This window comes from Cucurbita pepo, unplaced genomic scaffold (genome assembly GCF_002806865.2).
Source record: "Cucurbita pepo subsp. pepo cultivar mu-cu-16 unplaced genomic scaffold, ASM280686v2 Cp4.1_scaffold000218, whole genome shotgun sequence".
NCBI lineage: Eukaryota > Viridiplantae > Streptophyta > Magnoliopsida > Cucurbitales > Cucurbitaceae > Cucurbita > Cucurbita pepo.
In genome coordinates this window covers 84,774-101,964 of record NW_019646475.1, presented here as the reverse complement: position 1 = coordinate 101,964, position 17,191 = coordinate 84,774, and the positions used below count along the sequence as shown (strand labels likewise).

Below are 17,191 nucleotides of genomic sequence, written 5' to 3'. Positions count from 1 at the left end.
CAGAACTCATCACAAACTTGAACATCGTCACAGTTCATCAGACAAACAAGTTCACTCATTCGTGCATATAACCAAACATTTCAATCATATATTTATTCGAGTAAAAAAGACTATACTACAAAAAATTATTATCAAACAAGAGAATGATATATCGAACCGAGAGAAACGACGAGCAAGATAGTAAAGACCAAGAGAATGAAATGTCATAGCTGAGGAAGAAACTGAAGTAATTGCCATTTTTTTTTTTTCATTTTTGCTGACGTGGGTTTGAAATGGTACATACTTTTACATTTTTAATTCAAAAGTTTATAGAACAATAACCAATAATGTTTGAGTTCCAAGCTTATAGTTTTTTATTAAAAAAAACTGGTTATCAAATATGGTTCTATTTTTATTTTCAACAATAAATAAGAGCGCATTACCAAACAAGTCCATAATTGCACTCTTTATGACAAGAATACAAAATATCGAAACCCACCCTTGTTCATCAGCTTTAAAGTTAAAGGACCGTAATATTACACTCAAGAATATGGGTTACATTTATCGATGATGGTTAAGGATCGCTCTTATGAGTTGTTTTTGTAAATAACAAAAGCACTAATAATAATAAATAAAACAATCCATAATTAAGCACCTAATATTTGGTCAACCATCTTAATATAACAGACGGATCCAAATAAANGCTTTGTTAAGGTATATGAACCTATACCCTATTTATTTATGAATTTCTTCTACTTTGATCGAAAATATTTGAAGATGTCTCCGTAATGTAGTAAAGATTGGCTGGGATAAAGTCCCTCTCGTTCGCTTCGTTCAGGTGTTCTTCCGTTATAATCTCCAACGTTGAGAATTGTTCCTGCTTGAGAAATGAGCATGCACGTGAATGCATGACTCTTAAAAAAAATAGGGACAATAAGATGTTTTTCAAAAAGAGAAAACACATAGCAGATATAATTTTCCCCATTTATGGAAAATCTCCCATACTTTTTTCAAACATAAACCAAACTCAAATACAAAAGGAAATTAACTTTCTCTTTTTAATAAGTTTTTAAATTTAAAAATTCATTAGCCTGTAATCTTTACCTTCCTGTCTCTCTTATTTGGACCAAAAGGGTTTGGTTTTCGATCTTGGACCAAATCTCGAAGAATATTCTTATTTTTATTTGTTTATCTATTTGTATTGAAATATCAATTAAATTTATAGCCACCCAACCAAAATTTACGGCTCTCAAGTAGTCCGATGGGTCCAACTCGCATGTTGCTTTCTTGTCTATCGTGTAGGTCACAACCTACCCTCTTAGATATGACATTCTCTCTGAGAGATCCCACATCGAATGGAGAGGTGAGCAAAACATTTTTATAAGGATGTGAAAACCCCAGGTACATGCGTTTTAAAACCTTGAGTAGGAGTCCCGAAGGGAAAGCCCAAAGAAGACAATATCCACTTGGTAAATTGACTTTTTAATCAAAAGTACCTACTTTATAATAATTCAGCTATGTTATATTAAATTATACAACTGGTTCAAATTCCATTCTAGTTCTAGTATAAGGTCAACAAAACAAATTAATTTCAACCTGATCCTAATTTAAATGGTCATGAGATTGTACTCTTGACGATATCAAAGGTTCAAATCGCTCTATACTGCACGTTCTTGAACTCATTTTTATTCCATATTAATGTGATAGCAGCTCTGTTACAAAGACTTGATGGAGCTTACAAGCAAAAGGGTAATAAACTAGTTTACATACAAAAATGACATGAAATCTAATGCCTCCAAACTGCAAACTCCTTGGGAAGGAGGTCATCTCGTAAGTGCAAATTTAAACCATCATCAAACAATTATTTAGTGTATTCTAAGATGTCGAACGTATAGTACTTGTATACAATTAGATACGATCATTTTGGTAAAAAGTTTATCAAATTGCAACAAAAATAGCCATAGAATTATTTCTCGGGTTTCTTCTTCCTTACGACCATACTTATCAAAATCGAAGGTTGTTATCCTTCCATAGGTGTTTATGGATGAGTTGGTTGCTGAAATTCAGGTGAAGAGCTCAACTTTCAAGCTCTAACTTCAAATCTCGTGGATGTGAAATGAACTCAATTTATTTTGACCCATACTAAACAAACGAGCTTTCATATTTTGGGTCAAAATATTATTTAGATACATAACCCTTTGTAGATAAGGTATGAGCTACCCTACGCGTAATTTAAAAGATACGGTATGAATTATAACAAAGTTCAATAGTTCAATTTCTTACTCCTGAAATGTTGAACTAAAATAATCAAAATTTAGAGACCTATTAGGCATTCTTTCAGGGTCTAAACGTATAATTTAAATGTCCAATAAGCTTTTAATCTTACATGATCTTACACGCTCTTTATATGGTATGTTTTTACTACATCTCCCTTATATAGCATTTAAATGTTCAATAAGAAATATTATTAAATTTATTTTAATTTATACATTTTTTTAATAGGATCTGTATTAGAAAACGAATTTTTTTTTGTAAAAATTTATTTGAAAAAAAAAATAATCCTTGTCTCCAATGTGATCTCCATGAGGAATCCTCCCTCTAATCTCGGAAAAAACTAAATGGAGGTTTCGCACCTGATCTCCTCGATAATCATCTCTCTAATCCCCACGAAAACAAATCTATGATTTTTTCAGGAATAAAAAATAAAAACGGAAAAAGAGAAAGCTTTCCCACCCTTCAGTAGACATCTATTCCAACGATAAACAATAAATGAAAATGTTATCAAATGATCCATATTTACTATTTATGGCAAGGATACGAATGTTGAAACCTCTTAACGATACAATCAACTTTTACGTTCCATTACACTATTTATGGACTATAAAAGTGAAACAAACCCAGCACAAATGTGTTCATGCCTATATTTTTTCTCTACCATTTCAACAAAATATGTTTATTTTCAACACTTGCGCTCTCTCTCTGAATTTCATTGTTCTTCGCTAACGAATTCACTACTATCGAATGATCGATCATCCAAAACTCAGAAATTATCGTCAAGATAACAAATGCTCTAAAAGCTAAGAATCAGCTCACTTTTCACTCCAAATCTGGCGATGGAGTCCACAAGCTTACACCGTGGGCCAGCTACGACTTCAACTTTCGTCCAAATTTATGGTTCTCAACATTGTTTTACTATTTCTTCCAATGGCCTGGCTCATTTCATTACTTCGATATGTACGTAAATAAGAGAGATAGAAAGAATTGCGAAAGTACTCTATGTTCGTGGTATGTGAGTGAGCAAAATGTTTGTATGTTCAACTATAAAACCAATAATTATGATATTCGGTAAGAGCGGTCGGTATATTCATAAATTGGAAGGTTGGATTTTAATATTGAAATTGTGATGTTCCACATTGGTTGGGAGGAGAACGAGTGCCAGCAAGGACGCTGGGCCCCGAAGAGGGGTGGATTGTGATGTCCCACATTGGTTGGGGAGGAGAACAAATCACCCTTTATAAGGGTGTGGAAACCTTCCCCTAGCAGACGCGTTTTAAAGCCTTGAGGGGAAGCCCGAAAGGGAAAGCCCAAAGAGGACAATATCCGCTAGCGGTGGATCTGGGTCGTTACAGAAATAAATTAATGTTTTTTTGATATGTTTGTCGTGTGTATCTTTTTTTTTTTTTTTTTTTTTTTTTTTTTTTTTTTTTTTTTTTTTTTTTTTTTTTTTTTTTTTTTTTTTTTTTTTTTTTTTTTNTGTCAACTTATTTTGGTCATGATTGGTAATCAAAACAACTATACGAGATGCGGCATTGCTTTCCAAGAATTTTGGCCTAGAATAAAGGTAAGGTCGAGCATTAGGACTTAGCCTAGAGTATAGGCAAGTATGATTGAACAGAATTTAGTCACTACATAAGTTATGTTGGGTTAACCAAGAATAACCTTGTCAAAGGTCTAATAAAGCCACAATGTCCAACGTACCATTTATTTGAAAACGTTCGGTTTATTAAGGAAAGGATAATACAAAGATATGATATAAATGATATTTTACAATGTGTCATATACGATCGGGCAATAATATAAACATTTTCAATTAATAAATGACATATCAGAGGAGGGAAAATACGAACATACCATGTAGCCTATACGTTACCCACTTTTATGACAAGAATACAAAATATCAAAACTCACCCTTGTTCATTAGCTTTAAAGTTAAAGGACCATAACATTACACTCAAGAATATGTGTTACAGTTAACGACGAATGAATAACGATCGCTCCTATGAGTTGTTTTTGTAAATCACACAAATACTAATAACAATAAATAAAACAATCGATAAGTAAGCACGTAATATTGGGTCACCTATCCTAATATAACAGATCGATCGGAGCGGTAGACAATTAAAACTAATTTTGCAAGTATAAAACTGAAACAAACCAGGCACAAGTATTATCATATTTACAAAATGAATTCATTTTCAACACTTGCATTGTCTCTCCTAATGTCGTTGTTCTTCACTACCCTATTTACAACCATTGACGGATCAATCTTCAAAGACCCACCGATTACGGTCAATATAACAAATGTTCTAGAAAGTCACAATCAACTCACTATTCACTGCAAATCTGGCGATGATGACTTGGGAATCCACCAGCTCCCGTTTTTGGGCGGCTACGCCTTCACCTTTCGACCAAACTTTTGGGGCTCAACACAATTTTACTGTACCTTTCAATGGCCTGGGTTTTCACAGTACTTTGATATCTACAAGGATAACAGAGATAGAATCAAATGCAACAAAACTCTGTGTTTGTGGATCGTGGGAAAACAAGGTATCTGTATGTTTGACTANCAAGGACTATAAAACCAAATTGTACGATATTTGCCACGCTTGGCTGCCTAAATGAATGTAACTAATAAAATATATCCATAAACTGGAAAGTTCAAATATAATATTATAGTAAATTATATTAATTTGTTGTTTTTGCCTGTGTTTTTTCTTCCTTTAAAATTTGATATGGGGTATTAGTTTTAATGAATTATAATATTAAGATTTGTTAAGGTAATTGAACCTATACACTACTTATTTATTAATTTCTTCCACTTTGATCGAAATTATTTGAAGATGGCCGCAATGTGGTATAGATAGGATGAGTTTATGTCTCTCTCGTTCGCTTGGTTCAGGTGGTCTTCCCTTATCTTCTCTAACGTTGAGAATATTTCTTGTTTGAGAAATGAGTGCACCCCAATGCCCAACTCTAAGATATTTTACAAAAAGAGGAAACACATAGTAGATAATTTTCCTCATTTATGGAAAAACACGGGTAATTTTATAAAAAACATAAACCAAACTCAAATGTGGTAAGAGTACAAAAAGGAATTAATTTTTTTTTCATCCGTTTTTTAAATTTAAAATCTCATTAGCTTTTAATCTTACCCTACTTGTCTCTCTTGTTTCGACCAAAAGGGGTTCGTTTTCAATCTTGACGCAATCCGGTCGCGTAATTTTTATTTTCTTATCTATTTACCATTTAAATATCAATTAAATTTATAGCCACCCAATAAAAATAATTTATTTTATAAGCTTGTTCGAATCAACATGATTAGCGTCACGGTCATACATTGGTCACGTCATGGTTTTTGTTTATTACGTCTCTCAAGTAGTCTGATGGGCGCCACTCGCATGTTGCCTTCTTGTCTATCGTGTAGGTCAAAACCTACTCTCTTAGATATGATATTTTCTACGAGAGATCTCACATCGATCGGAATGGTGAACAAAATATTTTTTACAAGGGTGTGAAAACCTCTGATAGAAGCGTTTTAAAACCTTGAGAGAAAACCCCAAAAAAAATAATATCAACCGCGGAATTTGACATTTTAATCAAAAGTACATAATTTATAACCATTTAGCTATGTTATACTAAATTATAGTACTTATGCAAATTGTTTTCAAGTATAATATCAACAAAACTAATTAATTTCAGTCCGGATCATAATCTAAATGCGAATGAGATTATACTCTCGACAATATTAGAGGATCATAATCCAAAATAAGTTAAGAATTCTTAATATCATAACTTAACATACAATATTAAGCCATTTTGCAATATATCATACATGAAAAAATAACAATTTAAACCTTTAATATTTAAAAAGAAAACTGAAAAGCAAGAAACTTGATATTGTTGTTTCTAAGATTTCTGATTAATTTTGAATTAGAAAGAACAATAAAGTAAAATGGTATTCAAATAGTTATCAAATGGTTGGGTTTTTTAATAAAAAATAAGAACCATCTCAAATGAATCTTTTTTAGCTTATCTAAATTTCTTAAAGGCCGTTTGGTCTAAGGTTTTGTTTACGATACTCGAAAGCAAATAACTATGTTTGGTGTTGCATGAAAAATATTATCAGAAAATAGTGGACCTTACATATTCATGATGTGTAGATGTACGACTTATGGACTAGTAAAGAGTTAACCAATTTATCTTAGGATCATGTACAAAATTTTGATGGATAAATATGATCTCAGGAGACGAGTGATGAGATATGATGACAAGATAAAAGTCAAGTTGAACTAGGCCCTGAGAAGGTTCTTCAATCAATTCATTCTCTTTTCCCTCCTTCTGGAATGGTTCAGTCGCTTCTTTTTCTTTCTCTTCATTTACCTTGTTCAATCAGGAAAAGGTTTGAGGTTGAGTCTTTGTTTACCTCCTGAAATAAGGGAAGGAGAATTAATAAGGAGATTTCTCTTTCATTTGATTCTTTAACAGGATTGAATTCATAATCAAGTAAATAGGGGAAGGGAATAGAGGTTCAGTCTCATTAATCTTGTCTTGTCTTGCTTTCGTCTATCTTTCTCTCTTTCTGATGATTTAGAATTGTAAAGGAAAAGAATATCGGATTCTGATTCTTTCATTCTCAAAGGGGCAGGTGAATGAGCTTCTCCCTTTTTTCTTTCACTCTAAACTAGAATAGGAAAAGGTTTGAGGTTTTGTCTTTGTAAACAATAAATGAGAAGGCGTCATCAAATGGTCCATAAATTGCCCTCTATGATAAGAATATAAAATATTGAAACCCACCCTTGTTCATTAGCTTTAAAGTTAAAAGTTCGTAACATTTCACTCAATAATATGTAAGATGGATGGTTAACGATATGAGTTGTTTTTGTGAATAAATAAAATACTAATAACAATAAATAAAACAATTGGATAAGTAAGCAGGCAATATTTGGTCACCCATCCCAATATAACACATGGAGAGCAGTTGAAAATTAAAACTAATTTTGCAAGTATAGAAGTGAAACAAACCAAGCATAAGTATTCTCATATTTAAAAAATGAATTCATTTTCAACACTTGCATTGTCTCTTCTCATGTCATTGCTGTTTGCTACCCTATTTAATACCATCAATGGATCAATCTTCGGAGACCCACATTGTATGATATTTGCTATATATGGCTGCCTAAATGAATATAAGGAATCGATATATCCATGAATTGGAAGGTTCGATTATGATATTAAAATAAATCGATATATGTGTATTCTTTTTCAATCTTGAAAATTTGATGTGTATTAATTTTAAGAAATTATAATATTAAGATTCGATTAGGTATGTGAAAGCATACAATACTTGCAAGAATAAAAACGAAATTAACTTTTTTTGTTTTTTTATATAGTTTTTAAATTTAAACAATTCATTAGCTTTTAATCTTATGTTACTTAGACGAAAATGGGTTAAATTTCAACGCGGGGACAATGTCGAATAATATCTTTATTTTTTGCTAATCTATTTATTATTGAAGCATGAATTGAATTTATAGTCACCCTGTAACGACCCTAAATTTTCACATACTCAGAGTCGCTACTAACGTCTCATGCTCATCTATAATGCGGAAATATAACTCTTACATGAACATAGTTGATAACGTAAACTTCAAAAAAAACGTTTAAAACAACTTCTACTCTGGAAAACACAGTCATGGTCTTACGTGTTTAAATATGAAATACTGAAATTTAGAGAACAAAAACAAATACAAAATAATTTAAAACAATGAAATGCAAAACAACCTATTCTAACTTAAGACTAGAAATTTAAATATGAATCTACCCTATGCACGTGCCACAGTCTCTGCTCGCGATGCCGCCGTCCTCCGTACAAGTGCGCCTTGCCTTTACCTTACTCTTACAATGGTTCATGTGCTAAACTTCATGCGAGCATTAAAGACTTTGCATGGATAAAGTCTTGGAACGTTATAATATACATCTAAATATATATACATATTCTATTTATATTAAGATTTCATTTTCTATTTTTTTATCTCGAGTGACTAATTTCTTGTCTTCTAATATTCTTATGTACTCTACTTTTTCTCTCAATTTTTGTTTGTTCCAGACATATTCTTGACCAATTTTTAATCGATTCTTACTTAATCATATTATTGCTCAATTTCCATCAATTCTTACTCCTAACTCTTCCCTTTTATTTTTCTCTTCCTTCTCTCTCTATTTCCTCCTCTCTTTCTTTCCTTCTCTCTGTATTTCCTCCTCTCTTTCTTTCCTTCTCTTTATTTATTTTTTTTTTCTTCTTTTAGGTATTTCCTCTTTTTCTTTCTTTTTTTCTTTTGAGTTTATTAACAGTATTCTGGCTTTTCTCTGGTCTTCTCTTTCTATTTTTCTTCCTTCCAAAATCTTTCATCTTGTTTTCCAAATCTTCCTTTTATCTGGTTTTCCTTTCTTTTTTTATCCTTAAATTTTGTTATCATTTAAATTCAGAGATATCATTGATAAATTTTTCTTACCAAATCTTTCCTTCCTTATTTACTCNGTACTCTACTTTTTCTCTCAATTTTTGTTTGTTCCAGACATATTCTTGACCAATTTTTAATCGATTCTTACTTAATCATATTATTGCTCAATTTCCATCAATTCTTACTCCTAACTCTTCCCTTTTATTTTTCTCTTCCTTCTCTCTCTATTTCCTCCTCTCTTTCTTTCCTTCTCTCTGTATTTCCTCCTCTCTTTCTTTCCTTCTCTTTATTTATTTTTTTTTTCTTCTTTTAGGTATTTCCTCTTTTTCTTTCTTTTTTTCTTTTGAGTTTATTAACAGTATTCTGGCTTTTCTCTGGTCTTCTCTTTCTATTTTTCTTCCTTCCAAAATCTTTCATCTTGTTTTCCAAATCTTCCTTTTATCTGGTTTTCCTTTCTTTTTTTATCCTTAAATTTTGTTATCATTTAAATTCAGAGATATCATTGATAAATTTTTCTTACCAAATCTTTCCTTCCTTATTTACTCGTTAATTTTTTTTTAAACAGAATCTTTTCTTTCTCCCTATCCTGTATTNATTATTGCTCAATTTCCATCAATTCTTACTCCTAACTCTTCCCTTTTATTTTTCTCTTCCTTCTCTCTCTATTTCCTCCTCTCTTTCTTTCCTTCTCTCTGTATTTCCTCCTCTCTTTCTTTCCTTCTCTTTATTTATTTTTTTTTTCTTCTTTTAGGTATTTCCTCTTTTTCTTTCTTTTTTTCTTTTGAGTTTATTAACAGTATTCTGGCTTTTCTCTGGTCTTCTCTTTCTATTTTTCTTCCTTCCAAAATCTTTCATCTTGTTTTCCAAATCTTCCTTTTATCTGGTTTTCCTTTCTTTTTTTATCCTTAAATTTTGTTATCATTTAAATTCAGAGATATCATTGATAAATTTTTCTTACCAAATCTTTCCTTCCTTATTTACTCGTTAATTTTTTTTTAAACAGAATCTTTTCTTTCTCCCTATCCTGTATTTACTTCTTTATCTTCCCTCTTTTTCCCTCTCATTTTGTCTTTTTTTATAAACAGATATTAGCCTCAATATGATTAATTTTCTATAACCAACCAAAACAGAATCTTTTCTGTCTTGTATTTACTTCTTATCTTCCATTTTTTTTCCTATGTTATGTATTTTTTTTATGGACAGATATTAGCCTCAGTCATGGTTAATTTTCTATAACCTGATAACCAAAATCTAAATAAATGGGCAGGGAACAAGAGATCTTATTCCGATTAATTAGATAAAGGAAAAGGAAATCTGATTGGGATAAATGAAAAAGAGATCTGAAATATGACTTACCCTAATAACAAAGCAAGATCTCTCTCCCATAATTAAATCTCCAGCTCTCCTTGCAAATCTGGTTGTTGGTATTTTTTTTTCATTGTAGGAAACCTCCAATGCATCCAGTATTATGATTTGGGTTTTTTTTTTTACGGATGAGTTGGTTGAGGAGAGATAGTTGGGAGAGGGAGGGGTGAGTGGGGAGTAGTTTAGGGAAAATTAAATTATTTAATTATTATTTTTTTGGGTCGTTACACACCCAATCAAAATAATTTATTTTATAAGCTTGTTCAAATCGACATGATTAGTGTCATGTCTTACATCTGTCGCATCATGACATTTGTTTATTACGACTCTCAAGTGGTTCGATGGGCGACACTCACATGTTGTCTTCTTGTATTTCGTGTAGGTCAGAACCTACTCTCTTAGCTATGACATTCTCTATAATGCTAAAAAAAAAAAAAAAAGTCGGTCAAAATCAGAGGGGAAAAATGGGCATTTTGCCCCTCAGCCCATTATAGAGGTCTTGAGGATTCTCCACAAAGTATCTACAAAAGAGAAAAGTGTGAGAAAGAAAGTTGAGAGAAAACTTGTCGAAGTGCATCCTCTACCAAGACTTACACTCTAGAGCTTCATCTTCAAGAGAAGGACTTGTGTTGTTGAGGTTCCATCTTCCATCAAGATTCGAGAGAAAACCCGTAAGGAAAGATCTCGAATGTTTCTCTCCATATATGAGATCTTTGTTTGGTTATAGAATGTTAAGTTTGCTATCTTCATCTAGGGAAGATCCGCCGCCGATTTCGTAAGGAAAATCGGACGAAACGTTGAGATCTGAGAATCTTTCCAAGAACGGTAAGGATGTTATTGGACCTCCTTCCAACGCTCATAACTCGTTGTATGGTTAAGTAAAAATCAAGAAAAGATTACTAGCACATAGCTTGTACTACGATCTAAAACTTTGATGAAGAAAACATTTCGGTTTGGACTAGAAATCGGGTGATAAAAAAATGAGAAGAACGTCGGAAAACTACGGAATCCAATTTTCTGTTAGAAGGAGAGAAAGCAACAACGTGCCACATGTCAAGCAGCTAGAGGTCTCCTGTGCGCCGATAATCACCGGACACGCGTCGAACGCCCCCTGGAGCAACGCGGTCCCAGCCTTCCAGCGACGCGTTCGCCGCAGCGTCAACTCGACCCGCGTCCTCAGCCGACCTGGTAACCTGCTCGATGAAGCGGACCACAGCGACCCGCGGTCCCCCGAACCACTGCACCTGAACCGAACCGACGACCCACGGCTGCAACAAAAGCGTATGCACGTGACAGTCGCGCGTGGAACCTGCGAGTGAACTTGTCCCAGCGCGTGGAAGTGCGTATAAGCCCCTTTTCATCCCGTTTGACTCCTTTTTTTTCTATTTTCCTCCCGAATCCAATCCTAACTCTATTTTATACGAAATAGGATCTAATTGGGGAAAAATTAGTACTCTTGGACACGCTAATTGTGTGGAAACGCTAACGTAAGGGCATACATCATCCAGGTAAGTCACGACATGGAAATTTAGGAAGAAATACTTGTAGGAGTCGCTTGGTTATGCATGCATGCTAGTTTAATTACCTTAGGTGGTAGCCTTCCATGATTGAATGTAGGTTATTTTTTTTGTTAAGAGTAAGGATGTATTATGTGAAGTATTTTGAGAATTATTTGAGTGTTGCTATTATGTTTTAAGCTTCCGCTTTATATGTGAACTCTATGCTCCGGGAGCTTGATGGATGTTATAACCTTGTTGAGCATGTATGTTTATTTCGCATGAATTTTGTATGATGATGCTGGATGATAGTTGTTTGCACATTCAGTTAATTTCCATGACCCACAGGTATGGTAAAGTCTAGGGATTTGTGGTTAGAGTGACAAGTCACTAAGGTTTAGACCTAACCTTTCCCATAGTGTAACAAACCACCACGACATACGAACCATCTCTAGAGTGCCCTTAGGCTACATGTGTGTGATTGGTGTCATAGCTTCGTGGGGGACCAGGGGGTTCCTGATCAGAATCTGACTGCTCTTAGTTGTTTTAGCATGGAAAACGTGTGCCCACGTTGTATAGACCATTTAGCTGTGGATGGATTAAGGGGGACTATCATGGGCCTAGGGGGCTACAGCTCTGTAATACCCGAAGAAAGAGAAATAGAAATAGAAAAAGAAAAAAAAATAGGAAAAGTCGAGAGAGGGGAAAATAGGTAAATTTGCCCCTCCAACCACCTAAGGGGTCCAAATGAAACCCCATCCAGAGTCCTGCAAAAGAAAAATAGTGAGAGAAAGGGGTAGAGAGAACCTAGAGAGAGGAGAAGGGATGAACCGCCGGAAGACTCACCGAAAACTACCGTCGAAGTCTATTCCGGTGAAGATCATGATGCAAGGAGGTGAAGATCATGATGTAGGGAGACTTCCTTGGAAGGGAAAAGAGAATGTGGGTGGCCGGAGTCCCATTTTTCATCAAGAAAACGGAAAACCCACAAGGTAAGGATCTTGAACGTTTTCTCAGATCTACGGTTTTCCTTTGTGAATCAAGATTTGAAATCTTGATATATTCATCTAGGAACAACTCTACGCATGTTCTGTGAAGAAGTTTGGCCGAGATCTCAACCTGAAGGCGGAGATCCGAGAGTCGTCCGAGAACGGTGAGCGAAATTCTGATGTTTTTAACTCGTCCGGTAGTCAAGCAAAAATTACAAAAAAAAAATGAGGACGTAGCCCGTAACACGATCTAAAACTTTGCCGAAGGAATAATGTCGATCCGATCTACGAATCGAAAGATATGAAAATCAGAAAAGAGGATAGTGTTTCAGTTTTCAGAGGGCAGAGAAGAAAGAAGAAAGAAAGAAAAAAAAAGAAAAAAAAAAAGAGTCGGCCGGTGAGCGGCGGAGGGCGGCGACAGGCGTCGGACACGCGTCGACCATCGACTGGAGCAACGCAGCTCCAGCGAGGCGTCGACACGTGTCGCCTGCAAGCCGGGCCGAACCGCAACGCGAGCCAAGCCGACCAGATCGGACCGGACCGACTGACCCGTGACTACGCGGAGGCGGGCGCGCGTGCACCCCGCAACTGGTGCCTTCCCGTGCGCGTGACCACGCACTTCCAGCGCGCTGCTGGCGCGTGAGCGCGCGTGGGACGGCCAACTTGGCCCGTTTGCTTTCTGTTGCCCCGATTTTTGTCCCGATTCCAGTTCTAATACTGTTTTTACGCGAATAGGGACCTAATTTAAAGAAATCAGTATTTTTGGACACCTCACGGGCAAAGAAACGCTAGAAAAAGGGCACGCGTCAACCAGGTAAGTCCCCACCCGGTATTTAGGAAGAAATACTTGTAGGATTCGCTTCGGTTGCATGCATGCTAGTAGTTTTGCTTCAGATTAGCTCTCCATGTAAATTATTGGTCAGATTAACTGTTATGACTGTATTGGGTGAATTACATGAGTGCTGCTGTATGCTTTATGCTTCCGCTGTATGTATGCATGCATTTAATTTATGTTGGAATTGTGTATTCCGTGTTCCGGGTGCTTGATGGACGAATTCGCCCCATGGAGCGCGAACTTCTTGCTCTGGGTGCTTGATGGAGGTCATCGCCCCGTTGAGCTGGTATGCCTAGTTTCCGTGAATTATGTTAGAAGACGATTGCATGCACACTCTGTTAATTGCTACGGCCCATTTCTATGATAAGCTTAGGGAATTATTGTTAGGAGCGATATGTCGATCAAGTCAGATTTAATTTCTCCCTAAGAACTTAGCAGTTTACCACAACAAGAAGGTACCTCTGAGTGTTCATAGATTGCTAGCGTGAGAACGGTATCTATAGCTTCGTGGGAGGACCAAGGGTCCTACTACTCTTAGCCATTTCGCATGGGAAATGTGTCCCCACGTCGTACAGCCCATTAGCTGCATGGGAACGGGTTGGGTCGCGCCCCCCATAGGGGGACTATATGGGCATAGGGGTATTCAGCACACCCCTGGGCTAGGTACCACGTAGTCCCAGATAGCCATGTAGAGGTAGTGCCTCATAGAGAGATACCGACCATATTAGCTTGGCGTAAGGAACCTCTAGGCGTTTAATGAAAGGACAACGAACCGGTGAAACCCAAGGGGCAAGCCCCAAGGGACTAAGATTAGAACCAGATGTTCTAGAACCGAAGTAGGAAACCGTGGGAGTTCTGTTAAACTAAGATGCGAAGAGAGCCTACAAGTAGGTGGCTTACTGAGTATAATTTTTATACTCATTCCTTTCTACTTTTTTGTCAGGTGCCGGTCGAGGTGGAGGAGCGTTCGAGAGCTGTGCGGTCATAGGGGGGTCGTTCCGGAGCGTCAGTCCCTTTTCGGTCTTTTGGAGTCTTTTGCGAATTCCTTTTAGATTTGTATTTTATTTCCATTTTGTAAACTTAAATCCTCTTTTGAAATATTTTAATTTTATTTGATTTTCATCTTTTTATTTCACTATTCTTTTTATTTTCGTTTCTTTTTGTTTGTTTTCGATTTCATCTTTTTAGTCACGATTCGGTTTTTCAAAGCCTCAAAAATCGGGTCGTGACAAGCTCACTTCGTAGGTAAGATACCAGATTGTCTCAGAGCCATGCCGAGGTAGCTACTCGTAGGGTACCAGTCATTACACAGGTCGGCATAAGGGAACTCTTGAGGATTTTTAAATGAAAAGACAAAAAATAAAAGAATCCCCTAGGAGCTAAGACGAAAAGTAGATGTCCTAGAGCTAAAGTAGAGTCCGTGGGAGTTTTGTAAGATTAGGATGCAATAAGAGCCTACAAGTAGGTGGCTTACTGAGTATAATTTTATACTCATTCTTGTTATATCTTTTTTTTTTCAGCTACGTGAAGCGTTGGGTCAAGAGAAGCAGCGTTGAAAGATGTGGATTGTCACAGAGGAAGCTTGTCTCGCGGCGTCAGTCCGGTCTTACTTATTAGTACACTTTGTCCTTCATGTTTTCTTTCCTTGTCTAAAACTAATCACCTATGTCCTTTTTGTATTGAAAAGTTTTTCTTACAAAATAAATGATTGATTTTTGAAATAATGTTTTCTTTTGAATTTCTTGCATACACACTACATGTCGTAGTCTTAATAAGTCACGACTTGAGGTTGATTTTTTTGGGTCGTGACAAATTTGGTACTAGAGAACCAAGACATAGGTCTTGTAGACACTTAGGTTAGGGAGTCGTATCCTCTGTGACACGCCCATCAATCACATGCCGCTCGTGACCAGACAGACTCACGAATTTGAATTGCGAAGTCAAGAGCTAAGTTGTTAAGTAGAGAATTTATCATGACTGTTTCTTGTGTTATAATTGCACATTTTCTAGAGGTTGAGCTTTGAATGAATTGTAACCGCAATTTTTCTATTGTGGTAGCTAAATGGCACCAAAGAGATGTGGACCCTATCTCGGGCCTGGACCTAGAAGGGGAAGAAGAAGAGTCACTCAGGACACTGATGTTCTGTCACCTAAGGTGGAACAACCTGTACCTGAACCTCAAGAGGAGGTTGATGAAATTCCCCAATGGTTCGGGAGTCCTATACCACGGGCACCAAGATCAAGAATGAGTCAAAGGAGAACAACGACTCAAGACTTACCTGACGCAGACTCTACTGCTCCTTCTCCTGAGGCGGTTCCATCGGTGCCTACCAATAATGTAGAGGTTCCACCTAGCCAACCAACAACTAATCTCACTACGGATATACTACAGGCATTTATGTTAACCTCTATGGAAAATCAGGCTCAGATGACTCAGATGATGCAGACACCGGTCACTAACCAGGCTACAATGCAACAGGCAATACAACAGGGAACAATGCAACAGACAACAATGCAACAGATAGCAATGCAACAAACAACATTGCAACGGATTAGAGACTCTGGGACTATGACTGTGGAGTCTCGTTATCTGGAAGACTTCTAGAAGCATAACCTGCCTTCCTTTGATGGTGTAAAATAGCTCCCGTTGTAGCAGAAACCTGGCTCGAGGCTATGGAAACAGCCTTCTTTTACATGAACTATCCGCTGGAATATCAGGTTCATTGCGAAACTTATATGTTGAAGGGAGATGCTCATTTCTGGTGGAAGGGTGCTCAAAAAATTATTTCACCACTTGGAGAGTCTATCACTTGGTGTCAATTAAAGAGGCCTACCTCTGCAAATACTATCCAGTCAATGCCAAGATGAAGTTACGGGCAGCGATCCTTGAACTCAAGCAAGGGGACAAATCCGTAGAGGATTATGATTTGGAATTCAATAGATTGGCAAGATTCTCTCCTATATTTGTCAACACTAAAGAGCTTAAGGCTTAACGTTTTATTGCTGGTTTAAGGGAGGACATTAGAGGTTATGTAGCATCCTAGGCATCCGCAGATTATATAGTAGCCCTAAAATGGCGACCCTCATTGATGCGCCTCGTATTGACAAATTACAGTCAGGGTCAGCCCAAAAATCCCACATAGCAGTTCAGGGGAAAAAGATAGACTGGAACTATCCTAGGACTGGCAGACCACCCCGTGGTGGCACTGCCAATTGCGGAAGAGCCCCAACACAAAACAAGACTAATTGCCCTCCGTGTCAGCACCCTCACAAGGGGGAGTGTTGTGCTGGAACTAATGCATGTTTCAGCTGCGGCCAAACAGGGCACTTTGCAACGAACTGTCCTCAGATGAGAGATTAGAACACTAATCGATCTGTAATACGAAATCAAAAGGGCCGGGGTGCCCAACAGTAGGAGGGGCGAGCTGTAGCCCATTCAACCACAGGCAGGCAACCGACGTGCCTGACGCAGTTGTTACAGGTACACTACCCGTCTTTGGTCAATGAGCTTTTGTACTATTTGATTCGAGTTCTACACACTCGTTTGTGTCTGAGGAATTTGTTGACTTAGTGCACCTAGAAAAATAACCCTTAGAGATCATTCTATCAGTGTCCACCCTTGCTCACAAGCTATTAATGGCTACTCATAAAGTTAAGGGAGGTAGTGCGGCAGTGTCGGGACATGTCATATAAGCTACTTTAATAGTATTAAATATGCAAAACTTTGAGGTCTTATTGGGTATGGATTGGTTAGGCGAGAATCGTGCTCTAATAGATTGTGAAACT

General features: G+C 36.6%; 2 long non-coding RNA genes across 3 annotated transcripts in view; both read left to right on the top strand.

The window, feature by feature from the left end:
* Positions 1-12,379, top strand: part of LOC111784504 — an 18,974-nt gene extending 6,595 nt beyond the window's left edge. The window contains exon 3 of the long non-coding RNA XR_002813554.1: positions 12,366-12,379. This is a non-coding gene — a long non-coding RNA (uncharacterized LOC111784504). The remainder of the gene's footprint in view (positions 1-12,365) is intronic.
* A 153-nt stretch (positions 12,380-12,532) lies between these two features.
* On the top strand, positions 12,533-14,390 carry LOC111784503. Of its 2 annotated transcripts, none has more exons than XR_002813552.1 (3): positions 12,533-12,573; positions 12,653-12,734; positions 14,349-14,390. It is a non-coding gene; the product is annotated as an uncharacterized LOC111784503 (long non-coding RNA). The 2 variants fall into 2 exon arrangements; XR_002813553.1 differs by lacking the exon at positions 14,349-14,390 and adding an exon at positions 13,306-13,343.
* Positions 14,391-17,191: the final 2,801 nt, after the last annotated feature.